This window comes from Notothenia rossii, assembly GCF_949606895.1.
Source record: "Notothenia rossii genome assembly, chromosome: 11".
NCBI classification, from domain to species: domain Eukaryota; kingdom Metazoa; phylum Chordata; class Actinopteri; order Perciformes; family Nototheniidae; genus Notothenia; species Notothenia rossii.
The window spans coordinates 47,787,452-47,802,528 of record NC_136910.1 but is presented as its reverse complement, the minus strand read 5'-3'; the positions used below and the strand labels follow the sequence as shown (position 1 = coordinate 47,802,528).

Here is a 15,077-nt window from a genome sequence, read left to right as displayed (position 1 = left end):
TTCTCGTCTAAATGTTGGTAAAAAGGTTGAACAGTTTATTTTTCCTCGGGTCCCTTCAAACTTCTGCTGCGTCCTCAACGCTTCAGTTTATAACTTACATTTTTTTCCCTTTTCCCTCTGCTTTTCCATTTTCATAGACTCTCCTTTGTTTTCATTTACTTCATTATCCTTCTTCCTCTATGCCTTAAACCCCCTTGTATGTGCCACCTTTCATTCCCCCTCCAATATTCATCTCTCCATTCTCCTCCTCCCTTATCTCTAACTTCCCCCCTCTTCCTCTCGTTCTCGCTCTGACCCTCTCAGCTACGTGAAGTGGGGGCATTGAGGCTTCAGGTTGCCATGTCAAGAGGTCTCCATTCTTCCCTTCACTCTGACAAGGGGGAGCAGGGGCCCATTGTTTGGGCCTGCTCAGCCGTGGCACCACGGAGATGTGTAAACAAAGAGCCCCGGCACTTTAATCTGGCCCAGAGCCTACGATAGAGAGGTCGGCCTCGATGCACTATGGGTGCCATGATGCTGACCCATCTCTACGACTAATACGTGTTGGCTTAAACTTTGTCCAAGTGGGTAAAAGCTTTAGGAGATGACTAAAGGGGTAGTACTGAAAACTGCAATGTCAACATTTGATCTGTGAATTTGATAAAATCTTTCTTTACTTCTAGGTGAATGCAAGTACTTAGTCAATCTGAGAGGGAAAATGTGCATAAAGCTTGGTAGACCTTGAAAACATGAAAAAGCCATGCTTAGCTTTTTTATTTTATTTCTTAAGATGTTTTGAAGTCTTTCTTTACAATTTTTAAGGAGTGCTTTTATCTCATTGATGCACCTATCTAAATCATCTAAGGGCTCTCCTGGGAGAAGGACAAAAGAGCCATGCATTTATTTTCTGCTTGTGAGATGAAATCATTATCAATACAGGTGGTCAGTTAAACGAATACCCAGCAGCTCCTAAACTCTCCATGGGAGTTGGAGAGAGGACAGAGGGACAGAGTTTCCCAGCCTGCCCACGTCTAGGAACAACTCAGTGTGATTTATGTGAGTTTGCGTCAGAGGATTAAGGTGGGACAAATGGGGCTGTTCGGCACAATGTAGGGCCACAGAAGGGTGGGCGGACTTCAAATCTTCAAAGGCACACACATACAAATACGTATACACACGCAAATTATAGTAGGAGGTAAACCATCAATTCTGACATGTCCCCAAGGGAATTCAATGTGTTTTTTGGGGACTGGGTTTTAAAAGTTGAAGCCCTCCACCCCCAGTGCTATTATATGCTTTAGAATGTAGAAGGTATTTAAGTCACCATGCGGCAGAAAAAAATCGTATAAAAAGGTTAAAAAAAAGTGTGGCAACATCTTATCAACAAATCTGTTTTCTCCCTATAATATTAATCTCTACAACTGGATGGAGCCAACTATACTTGTCTCACTGTGTGGATCAACTGTACAGTTTCACACACTCTAAGGAGAGAACCCATTTTTAGATCACTTTTTTTTTTTTTTATTAAGGAAGAATGACTACAGCAACCACAAGCATTTCACATAAAAAATGTTTCTGACCAGCAATTCACCTTGACAAGAGCAAGTTTCATACTTCAAAAGAAAAAAAAAAAAACCTGCAGCCTGCTGGTGTGCCAAAGTCATGGAAATGCAAACAGAAACGTAACTCAGACACATTTGATTAAGTATGATTGATGCCCCGGAAAGAGGCAGAAAGTAAAAACAGAAAATAATGTTAAAAAAGTTCAGCATTTTTCCTGAAAATGGGCACCAAGTATGATGTAGCCTTTGGCCACTAACACGTCTTTGGGGCCTTAATATGCCAGGTGATTTGTGACAACTAACTCTCTGTTTCTTACTCATACTGCTAATAATTGTTATGAAGCAATACATTGGCCTGTAATTCTGTCAGAAAGAAAAAAGACAGTTTGCAAAATTACAACAATGTCGGAATTTTGTGATATACAATACAAGCCCATGTATTTCCCCCCTTTTTCTTTTAATTGACCGACAGTCAGATGCTGTCTCGTCCCATGGAGGTACATCATGTTCTACGCAGAATACTCAATCATCTGAATATCAATCTTGGATCAGTGAAAAAACAATGAATTCCTACTGGCACACAGAGAAACATCAACATCTGATTTACAGAAGACATTCTTAAAGATTAGGTACTCATACAGTGACTCACTGCGGAGACGAAAACTACTTCCATATTTGCTTTCCTACTTCAAACAAAACATACATGATAATTGTAAAAATATTGATGATTTGGAGCGTTCTTGTAAACATTGCAGCACTTTTATGAGCTGTATTAAGTTCTGCCACAGATGTTTTCTCTGCATGGTCCTCTTAAACATGTGGATTCACAATATTGCTATCGGTTTTTCTGGTTATTTGTAGTATGCGGAAAATCTATATACCTATTTTTGTTTTATTCCAGTTGATATGCATACAGAGTATCGTTTCAATCTCACACTATTGGTCTTAAACAAAACAGTTCTCACTTTTTAACTCTCACTTTAACAAAAAATCTCCACCTTAAGGCTCAATGTTTCACTTCAGTTTTGTCCTATAGGTTTCCTCAATAAGAAATAGACATATCCATTCATGCTTCTACTAGAACAGTGGTTCTCAAAGTGGCATGCCAGGGGGGGCGCGAGAGACCAGGAGGAAAAATGGTTATAAAAAATAAAAAAAAGATAAATAAATCATAAATTAAAAAATTATTGATATGATTGATATGACATGATTATTATTGATTCAAAAATAATATGATACAGTACTATTATGTCTGGGTCTCTGTGTTTCATTAAAGCTTGGCTCTGTGTGTGTGTGGAACGAGCCATTTTGTGTGCGCGAGTGAGAGAGAGAGAGATAGCGCACTGGTACCGGAGATCGTTGTTGTTAGCTTCTGGTGCTAGCGAGCTACGCTAACGGATATGAGGAGTTGTTTCAACAACAAAGTGGAGGAGAGTCCTCTCCTGCTGAGAGACTCAGTGAACCAAAGGACTCTCTCAGTGTTATCTCAGTGGGTCTCAAATGTTTTGGTCACCATTAATTTAAACAATTATTTCCGAGGCACACGTTTATATGATCAGTATAGTTATTAAAAAATAAGAGAATAAATGAAAAACAGGTATGAAATACTATATGACATTAAAAAAAGAATATAGTTTAAAAGGGGAGTGATTTGTAAAATATCCATAAAGAAAAAGTAAATCTGTTTACAGTTTTGTTTCATCTGGGTGTTGAGAGATGTATCCATAGATCTCTTCATTTTACTCTCAAAGTGCACCAGATTGATGCTTTTAACTTCAATATTTAAAAATAAATCTTCCCGGGGGAAGTTGCCCCGGGACCCCCCTATGCCAGGTCCACACACCACCTATAAAAACAGCACTTTACCCCTGCTTACACCTATATGCCGTGAGCTGATTATCGAGCCTTCATTGTAACTGTCGCGGGTACACTGTGTATATGTATGGGGATTGTTACAGTAGAAAATTCCACTGTAGCGACCGGTACATTTTCAAGCTACCCCGCAGCATCCCCAAAAGAAATATATGGCGCCGCCACTGAGCCTTACTATTTGTGTTGGGGGGGCCCGACTTTTTTTTTTCTCCAAAGGGGGGGCCTGACAGAAAAGGTTTGAGAACCACTGTACTAGAACCACCATGCCCCCGGCCCATGTTAGGACCCAGCCCACAGTTTAAGAAGCACACTTCTGAAGTGACATCTGTGACATCTGACATATATTTCCACAGATTATTTATTTAGGCCAATTTCATACATTTTAAATCTATGAAATGTGCCAAAGTATGTACTTCAATGCACAATATGTAGACTGTGTGTGTTTCCAGCAGAGCTGAGCGAGGGGAGATGGTAGAGATAAAGACCAGGAACAGACCTGAAAGCTTTCATTCACAGCAAACTCCATACATGCAGCCACTTTCATACATGGCACCGCTGAGTTGGAGGGTCATAGATTAGCTCATGTCACGCTTATAGAAACGTACAGAGTTGTTATTATATTGACTGAACTTTTCTATGAAGTGACAGCTTCTATAAGAGTTGGCCATTGGAGGAAACACAATGGCTGAGGGATGGTGAGGCTGGGTGTACAAAGACACAGCGTTCACACCAAAGACCAAAGTTAATGTCCCATATCCAAGATGTTTTTACGTGAAAGCTCCTAAAACACTTGGTTGAAGTCACAGAAGATTAATCGATTCATCTGTCATGGTATTTGAGATTAATCATCTGGTCTAAAAATATGTCTATCCCTTTTCCTCAAAGGTCCAAGGTGATGTCTTTGAAAAGTCCAAGCATCATAGAATGTTAGCTTAATATGACATAATAAAGAGAATAACATAAAATATCTGCATTTTTTGCCATTGTAATCTTCAAATCAATGTTCACTTATCCAGTATGTCCACGTTAATTTCCGATTTTATCTTAAATCTCATGAAGACATCAAAGTTTGAAGAATGACTTCCCAATTTGGGAAAAGAAACCATCCAAAGAGCATATGAATGCACCATTGGCCTTGGCTTGGTCCACATTACCTGTATGCATTTCTATTGGATTATCGTTTCCAATTTACAACACAGCTTCTAAATATGAAAGACCAGTAACTGAGTTGTCAGTTAGAAAACACATTTCTAATACGTTGTCAGCACACCTGTACCCAGTCAGAGGAACATGAGACCACGGAGGTACCCGTCCTTAGAAATACATCCAGTCTCCACAATCAGCAGCTCAAATTATTAGAGCATATGGTAAGCCTTAAGTAGCGTTCCTTTTCCATACACATCAATATTTACATTACAACTTGTAACCAGGGCCCAAGCAGGAGTTCTCATAACATTACAGCATGTTGGATAAACAAACGCTACAGGCAGAACTGAGGCCATTCTGCCTCGTAGAGCTATTGCTAACTGTTTATGTACACGTGTTCCCTGCTATTCAGCTGGCCCCACGGCCCATTATCATTACTACTAAGACCCCAATGAAGCCTTTTTTTGGAGAAAATGACAGTGAGGTGTCATGTTTTTTCTTTACTCTGCAGAATGTTTTATTAGGTAGCTTCCTGGAAGTAACGTTTATTGCAAATTACATCAAACCACAAACGTTTGGCTTGAATTTATCATGCAACTGGTTTTAGGCTTTCTATTCCTGCTTAGATATTAAACACTACAGTGGTTTGAGACACATCAATTGTGCATAAATCACATAGGCAGAAACAGGGTTGTTAAAAGAGAGAGTTTAAAGCTTTTCAAATGATTGTCAAAAGTAAATAATAGGCTGAAGTTTGAGACTTGACGTTTCTAGGACATCAGATGTACTAAGCAGCCAAAGACTTTACTGGAAAATCACTGTTTTGGCTAACCGAGCTGCTGACAGGCAAGTAAAAACTCAGTGTCTTCAACAGTTAAATTGACGCAGCCATCCATACAGTGACAGTCATGTCAAAGACAAATAACAGGAAAATTATTGGGTATCCACTGGCATAAAGACCACACAGTCACCCTGGTGTTTTCCAAACAATGTCAGTCCTATATTAACACACATATCAAATGTCTGGAAAATACGCATTTGCTTATATAGTGTGTTATCCCTGGTTATATCATATTGTTAAATGTCTTTGATGGACAGTCTTCCTGTATTATAGCTAAACCTCATCCATTAGCAGTCAAGTGCAATTTGTTTGAAAAGAACAGGACGCTGTTGGTTTCAAACGAGAGACAATTTGATTAAATACTGTCAAGTAAGTTGAGAGTAATTATATGTGGTAGCATTGAAATGGATTATATCAGTCCTGACTTCATCATTCTTTATTCCTTTGTGGTAAGATATATTTTAATTCCCTTAGCATGCAGTTAAACATATGTCATTTTAAAAACAGTTTAAGATAACCTTGTGGCAGCACAGGAAGAAAAATCAATCCTCTTGGTACCATGAACGTACAAAATGGCAATCCATCATCAATTGTTTCGATATTTCTGTACGGACAAAAGTAGTGAACTCAAGACTGGCGCACAGCAGAGCCACAATGCTGAAAAGACGACAGGAAGAAAGGAATGCAGCAGCGAAACACTAAGTGCTTTATGTAAATAGTTCTTAACCGCAATTAAATTACTGGATAAGAGCAGTTCATGTTTTTTTTTTAAGTCAAACTTTGATAATTTAAGTAGCCAACTTGTGGTGTTGAGACCTAAGAGTCTCTTAATGTAAATATAATATTCATCCGAGCAGGCACCAAGATTCTTTACCACTGGATGAGCTACGGAAAAATAGTTTCAAAGATGTATGTTTTCGCCTGGAATAGATTTAGTATGATGTTCTTTTCAGCTATACATTGTCATTTGGATCCCAACTCCATGCAGGATAAGGATATTCCTAAAATAATAGCAATGGAGAGAATGGAAGTAGCCAAAAGATATGTTTGGTTAAATGTGTCTGCATACAAACCCACAAATTCAGTTTGGAAGAGGAACCTTTTGCACTGTCATTGGTTTAAACAAGTCCAAAACCTACATCATATTACACTTTAAATCCAATCTGTTGCATCTTTCAATTTTCCCTCCACTGCACTCTATGTCGTAAAAATAAATGATACACTGTTAAAACAAAAGTATATATGATTCAGCCAAGTAATGTGTGTAGGGATTTTTAAAAAATCATAGATTTACGTAGAACCAGAGTAGTCAAGTTTTAGGTTGAAACAATCTGAGCCAAACTAAACCTCTGAATGTTGTTTTAATGCTTTTACTGCTCATTCATTAACAATCTGCTGTAAAGGCCTTATTTGAAAAGGTGATGTCATCATTACTTTCAGTCAATTACGTTTTAACCCATTAACATGAACACAGCAGAAACATTTGACTAACGCAACAATAATGCCAAACCTTTTTTTTGTGTATTTTTTAAGTCTAAGTAGGGTTGTGATTCGCTATGTTGGCTTTAAAACATAAAGGAGATTATTATTTTATCCCTTTTTTTTTTATCATCTGTCTTTATTTATTTTAAATGTGAGTTTGGTTGCTATTATGTTAGAAATATGATTCAATGCAAGCGATGCTTTGTTTTGTATTTTTTGTTGTTGACCTGAAAAAAACTGAAATATGTTGCGTTGTTTCTTCTTAATTGCCAAAAGAAACATTTGGTAGACATATGTTTTCGCAATCCAAGTCACGAGTAATAAAGTGATTTCATAAAAGAGAAAGCATTTTACCATCTGTTATGAATTTAAAGCCATAAAGTTGAAAAAAATCCCCATTATGGTTATTGACACCTCTTCAAACGCAACATCAATAGTGAAGTTATACCTCAAAAGCCCTCCTTAGAATTGGACAGCTTTTCAATTCTAATTCCTCCAGGATACAGTTCTGAGCGTAAGATACAAGATAGAGATAGTGATGTGTGATAGAGACAGCTGTGATATGGATGTGTGAATATGAAAGAAACAAAACAGCAAGTCAAAGCCACGCACCCACCTCTGTTCCATGGAATAAGCCTTTCTCAAGTCAAGCCAAAGAATGCTAACATGACAACCACCACCAAAACATTTGTCTTTCTATTGCTCTCAGCCATAGTGAGACGCACAGTTCAGAAAAAGGCTGAATTCAATAGGTCACTCCATTATTGTCAAACTGATACCGATCGCTCTTTCGTAAACAGACTGTCGAGATGGTGGGAAGATGATAGGCAAACTGAAGCAAGAAAACAACAGACCTAATGTAGACGAATAACAAGAGATTTCAAGACAGGCAGAAGCGAACATGTCAATAGTTGAATTTAACATGGAAATAAACTCAGGAATATAGACAAAGGGAAAGGGTAAGCACAACAAAACAGGAATGTTAAGTCGTCAGATGCCAGACTGTGATAGCTGAGGATAAGAGCATCCTGTAAGGCCTTCAGTGTGGGGCTCAAACACTTCTCTATTGAGGTTATGTAGACTGTACCTTGACATGGTGCCTATGTCAAGTCTGCTAGGAGTGTAGCGTGGGCTGCTTGAAGTGGTATCTCAATTTGGCACGCAGGTTTTTCAACCATTTGCAAAGTGAAACCAGGGAGATTGGGCGTAGAAAGTGCAAATCTCCAAAGAAAAAATAAACCAAATCTTCTCCAATATTCTTTATCAGAACACTTTGAACATACAGTAGTGGTTTAGAAGTAAAGAAAATAGCTATTCTGCTAATAAATATGTTAAAATCATTTGATTTAACCGTGAACTAAAGTCTAACAGGGTTCCCCAGCCTCAACAAAAAAAACACTGCAGCAGGAGTTTCGTCATACTTGTATTTCCACTCTCTTTAAACACAGTTTTTGCCTTTTTTGATTACGATGATTTGCCTTTTCTGTTGTCTACCCTCTATTTGTGTCCATTCTGTAAAAGCCAGTGAAGATATATCCCTTTTCTTTTAATCAAATTGGCATTTTGTTAATGTAAGACCTTCACTTCCACTTCATCTGTCATTTTCACGTATCATGAAACGCTATTGTTTACCCAAGCTAATTTATCATCTAAAAGTAGAGTCATCTCAAAGTTTCTACGATTTACGTCACACCCCGAGACAAAGGCTGAAGACTGATGTTCTGCTGGAAAGCATTAAAGTTACATTTATCATACTGTAGATGCGATTGGAAATGTGGCTGGCAGGAATAATGGAGGAGGTGGTTTGTTTAGCTTGTAAAAAAATGGTTGATGAGTAAAATTGCACGCAAGATGTAACATTTCCACCTTCTTTATGAACACTTAGTAGTCACTCTGTGTTTTATTTGAGATTTAATATGTTTTTCGTTAGACCAAAAACGGCTAAGTTGTCTGCACAAGTTCTCCTGAGATCGTGCTGAGCAACTTGAATTTATGCAGGGAATAAATGAGAAAAGAGCGCATAAGAGGCCTGTGGCGTGAGGTTGTTTTTTAAATAAACCCTCACTCAAAATTTGTGGTGGCACACAGCACTTTGGAGCCGTGTTAGGGATTACATCTGTCAGGCTGCAATAGTCTCTACACTCTCTCGAAGTTTTGCTCTTTCCGCCAAGAAATTATGGCGCTTGAGCACACACCAGCTCATTCACTGTGGTCGCATGAAACGGTGATCAAAGTCAGAGAATTCTGTAAAAGTGAGCAGTTTCTGACAAAGTAAACCGGAGCACTGCCAGCTCTGAATGTCCCCGCCACTGAATATCTTATTTTTGTTAGAAATACTGTGTCAGAGAATATTATTACTATAAAAGCAGATAGATGTTAAAAGCAGTTTAAGAGCAGTGAGGGGAACCCAGCCCACATGACCTCAGGTTGGCTGTGTTTTTATGATTATCATAAAAGTGCCATATGCATCATATCATTTGTTTATAACATGTTCATTTATATAGTCACTGTAGCCGTCAAAGAAATGTAGCTCCCCAAAATGTACTAATTGTACATTACGCAAATGTACTTAAAGCTATTTTAAAAATGATATAAGTAAACTATTGCTGTTTTGCCATTACATCATGGTAGATGGACTTTATGACCACTAAGCGTTGTACAAAATGGCTAAATATACATCATGCTGTTAAACACTTTTTTTTTTCGGAACCACCAAGGGGTCACATGACAAATCTGAGGGGTTGTGAAATTACATCCTATCACTTAAACAGAATAGTAAAACAGAAAGATTAATTGTGTTGTAATATTTTGCTTTGTTTTTTTGTTATCTACTAGATAACTTAAAAAGTTTACGCCCAAATAAATGATGGCTCTTGGTTAAATTGCGCCCACATCTACATAGTGTTATTCCTAATTGTGATAAGGGACTGCAGGTAGGCAAATCCTTGTTTTAAGGGGTTACAAATGTGTGGGTACACACACTGCACAGTTGAATAATGCATTGTGGGTTCAAACAGACTACAATGGCAGCATTGTTCATCATTAAACAGCACCACTGTCTTTTGAATTGTTCAAAGGCAGTGCTGAACTTAAGTAGGAAAGTGAAATTGGTTTCTACCAAACTTCACAACCAGAAGAGTTTCACTACAAAAATCAACTGCAGACTTTCATTCACCAGAGTTCTGAACACAATCATGCATCTCGCCAACCAGCAGGACTTCTGAAGCCATAGCAGAGTTTATTTTCTACAGACGCGTGCTTTTGTTCATCCCAACGTTCCAAAATACATTATTGCAGTTTGCATACTATGACCTCGAAACTGCTTCCTCTGAAAACACATGGCGGTTTGCATCCTGCTGCGAGTCTCTGCTCAGCCTTTCAACTGCCTCAGAAAAAGGATACCGAGGGGGAGTCGGATGCCCGCTCACTTTTTAAAAAGCATTCCACATCGTAGTTTTTCTCAGATGTTCTCTCACAGAGCTTCCATCTTAAACATGTGGCTCAGAGGGCAATTTTGTGCCTATTTAGTTTGAGTAATCTGCGAGAGATCGTGTAGATGTCAAATGAGGCCTGCAGATCATCAGTGATTTAGGTCTTAAAATAACTAAGAGCAGATCCACACGATAAATGCTGTTACATACACACTCATTTTATCTCTCCATATGTAAGTCTTTCTCTTTTTATCTCCCTTTTCTGCCAGATTATTTTACTAAAATAATGTTTTTCTTGTCAATTACCAAACATCTGTTCATGCCATTTCATCCTTAATCATTCCCTTGCTAACTATATAACCAGAATGTTTTCTCGACACATGACTAGGCTTGGTTTTCCCAAAAAACTCTTATGCCTTCCTGTGAACACTTCACAACAAAACATGGCCAACTTTGACATCTGCACCAACTAAAGCATCTGAAAGAGCCTCGACAGAAACGGAACAACCTTGTTTCTATGATGACAATCTTTCATTTGCTCCAGACCTTTAGTAATGTGAAACACAAGTTACAAAAGCAACTACAGTCATTTCAACATGATTAATGAAAACGGAGCGTGTTTGTTTTGAATGCAGATGTTTGTTTAGTCATTGGCATCACACAATTTAACAATGTTTTAACTGTGAACAAGAACATAATTAGAATGTTTCTGTGTTTGGACGCATATTCTCACAAAAATAACATTTTGGGTTCTTTGCAAACCCCAGCTCTTAACAAATTAGTAATGAGCTAGCGCTTTCACTAAATGCCAAATGGATATATAGATATAACACAGTTCATTTGAGTGTAAAAACGAAAACGTATGCTCTGTGGCATGCCAGAATCGTGCGTGAACTCACACATTCGCCAGGCAACACAGGCTCATTCATGCAGCGAACCAGCAAAACCCACTCAAAAAAGTATTCAATAACTCCACATTGGGACAGGGAGAGGGAGAAGGGGGGAAAGAGTGGAAGCCACAACTCACACAAGTCATGTTTTCCTCTGTCTCTTCATATCTTCATCCCCCCTGGGCAGTGTTGCTTTCTTTTATGTTCTTACCTCCAAAATGAAAAGGGACAGCTCCTCAATAACAATCCCGAATCATCAATAGATTCACTGCTGCTCGCTCGCTACATATATCATTTTCTTTTCCCCTTTCCCTTTCATATAGAAGCGAGGTATTTCTGCTCCAAGTGGAAGTTTAGCCCCTGGGAAGGCATGTTAAGAGCCTGTTCCAGGTGCATAAGGAAATACTGCTGGGTTCGAATGGGGTCAGGGGGTGAGGAGTTCAACTCTTTCAATAAATCAAAACAATCTGTTGTGACAAGGGGAGAGAAGTGCGGGATATATGAAATATGTCTTTCAAGTGCAGAGACGGAGGCCTTTGACCCGATGAGTGCAACTAAATGTATACGTTTAGGTGCCTTTCACTCGGCGGCTTAACAGTCAGTTAGTGCTGCGGAGTGGCTGACAGGTTTATCCTCCCATTTAAGAAGAGACAGAGATGCACCAGACGATACATTACAGGCGCTGCTGACATGTTAACATCCCACTGGTTAAAGGTTTGTCTGGGTTGTATTTAGGGTCGTAAATATGTAAGCTAACATTACTGAGCTGAAGAGAAGCAAGATCAAGAGGAAGCTCCACGCAAGCATATTTAAAAAAAAAACGGTGACAGGGGGTCAAGTAAGTCAGTCCGTCACACCCCATAAAAATGTGACTGATGCTGTCATCACTACTTTCCATCTGTTGCAAATAAATGTATTTCAGACCGGTCAAAGCCATGATGAAGAACTGTACTGTCACTGAAAGAAGGCAACACAAGTAAACTGACCATAGTGGAGCATTTAATATCAAGATATCAAAAATAATAATATTAAAACCACTGTGTATATCATTTTTGATACATTCTACCTTCAATATAGTCTGCCTTTTTTTTCAGCAATAACCTTTGACCTTGCAATGTAACAGTTTCCTGCTATATCCACATGCAGGAGGGATTCATAGGAGCACTGCATGCATGTAATCCAATGTGACTGCTGTAGCCTATGTATCTCACGTATATCACTTTCTACAGCCAAGTGAGTTCCTATGCAACCCCAAAAAAAGTATTTGTTTATATTCAAATATTTGCGCTGTTATTGACAGATGTTTTAATTGGAAAAATGTAGGTTTCTTTGGCTGCACTGTCAACAGTAGTGTCAGTTCCTCCATTGTTTTATTTCTAAAACAGAAGCTGCTTAAGGATTGTTTTTGCCACTCGAATTCTGGGACATGTAGTATTAGTAATGATTTGCTTTCTGATACGACCTGTAAACATAGGGCTAACCAAGTGTGGCCCGCTACAAATACACATAAGACTTACTCAAAAATACTGTAAGTTGTTTGTCATAGTTACAGCCATGAGATAATTGTATGTATGTGTACCCCAATTGGCAGGACATAATTTGAAAAACAGTACAAATATAATTCACATGACAAAAATTACAAACTTGTTGGAAATCTCTAGTGTAAACTGACAGTATGAGAAAATCAGCAAACTATTCTCCAACACAGTAAATACAAATAACCCTACAAGATGGGACTTTAAAAAAGCCTGCAGCATAAAGGTGTCATTCAAGCTTAAATCCAGGACTTTATCCAGGGTTGGCAGACGTTCCTCCCCTGCCTGCCTGCTTCCCTACCGAGTGTGTGGTAGGTCTGGTCTGGATTTTAATGGTGCTGTATGACATGTGTGTACTCATGTCAGCAACTGCCCCAAACAGTTGTAAACCGGCTGTTTACGAGGGTGAGTTTCTGTGAAAAAAGCACCACGTTTCTGACTTTCACACCATCTGGGGAAGAAAAAAGGGGTCGACCGCAGTGATGTAGTGCTTAGTGTGAAAACACACTGCAGGGATTTGAGCCAGGTATGTGTAAGGTTTGGCCTGGGGATATGAATAGGAAGGTCCATTCAATCTGTTATGACTGACATATTAGGCACACAGGGCTAGTTAAAGCATGGTTTATATAAAATAAATAATGCATAAAAAAGACACATTTTTAATGTGTATATTTTTAAATCCCTGACTCCTCTGTTTACTAAATAAGTTGAAATGTTCTTATTCCAGACTGCCTGACAGTTTTATAGCATTTTCATCCTGTTCCAACTCTTTATTGAAGATATGAGATGCTGAGATTGGAGGGAAATACTCCATGTTTCATATGGATGAATCATTAAATCCAATGGAAATATTTCAGATGTCTTGCACACAGATTTTCAAAATAAACAAAGACGAAGCAACGTTTTGTAATGATGACATATTGTTTTCAGCACGGGTTGCCCTGTTATTAAAATTAAATAAACTGTATTTTTATGATTCTTTAATGGTCGATACTGGCAATGACCATTTACATGTTTTAAATTGCATAAGCTCATGTGGTTCCTGGACATGGGTCACCGGTGATGACAGTATGATCCATTCCATTAAAACATAAATCACTGTGTTTTAGTGTCTTGGTTTATTTTATTGTCACATTTAAGTGTTTGCAGAAAGGATCAGATTCCAAAGACGGCTCTGAACCAGAAAGCCCTTTTACTACTTTTGCCATCATTATTTCATACTCTTTCTTTAGTATTATAAATACAAACGTGGCACAGAAGGTTAACTCTTATATTGCAGTATAGTTCTGTGTATTAGGTGACTATTCCCCCACTTTAGTACCCACAGCTACCCACACACTGACAAGTCAAGGTGCTCCGTGTGAGTTATGAATTCATGTCAACCTCTGTCATGAGCCGCAGTCCACGGGGCCAAGCCACCTATTTATTTCAGCATTCCCACCGCACGAAACAGCTCCCTAACCGAGCAGTATTCACTTTAGCGTGGCCCTACCAACCCAAATAGCAAAAGATCCAAAGGCAAACCTTAATTGTCTGTGAAAAGAGTCAAACATATCAAAGTACAGTAACCGTCAGAGCCTGTCAACCACCCTGGCAATTACACCACCGCAAATATTCAAATGTGTGGTTTTTTAGGAGCAGGAGAATCATGATGTGCTAAGCAGCTTGGGGTTGAGGCTGAAACATGGATGCATTAGCGTTCAGCCTGGAGAAGAAAAAAAAGAGAAGAATTAGTAAGAGCCCTCGGCCTTCAGCTATATGTAAACACATCGTTTTATTAAAGTCAAGAGTGCCAGGCTATGGCTGATATTATAGAGGGAATACAGGTTGAGATTGTATACATGGATTGAGTTACTGTACCTATGGGGCACAACTATAACAGCTTCCATATGCCCGTATGAACATGTGGCGCTTTTTAAACATCATCATTCACATTGAGTGATGGCCGTGGTATTTCAGACAAACAAATGGGAGGGAAAGACACATTTCCAGGAGGTATTTACTTACAGTACAGTAAAGTATAGTGAGGCATGACAATAGCCCAAACTAAAAGCAGAGGTTTGGGTGTACACAAGAAAACTGGAAGAACTTTGGTCTTTCTGCACTTGTGGATATGACTACAGCAAGATCCATCCAAGATACTCTTCCAAATATCCTGCAGGCCTGCTGAGACTCAAACACTTCCAGACAGAGTGTAAGAACTGGCAAACCTTATCTGTCAAAAATATGTTTCTAGCCAGTAAGCAAGGTTTGTTGCTTCACAAAAATAAGCACCACTGAAATGTTGCCAAAACTAAAAGCTGCTGTCAGAGCATTTATATTCACAACATGTTGGATGT

At 38.7% G+C, this 15,077-nt stretch overlaps 1 protein-coding gene across 1 annotated transcript in view; it reads right to left on the bottom strand.

Moving 5' to 3' along the window:
- The window catches only part of trabd2a (TraB domain containing 2A), a 61,904-nt gene that overhangs the window by 9,774 nt on the left and 37,053 nt on the right, over window positions 1-15,077 (bottom strand). The gene's annotated exons all lie outside the window — the stretch shown is intronic.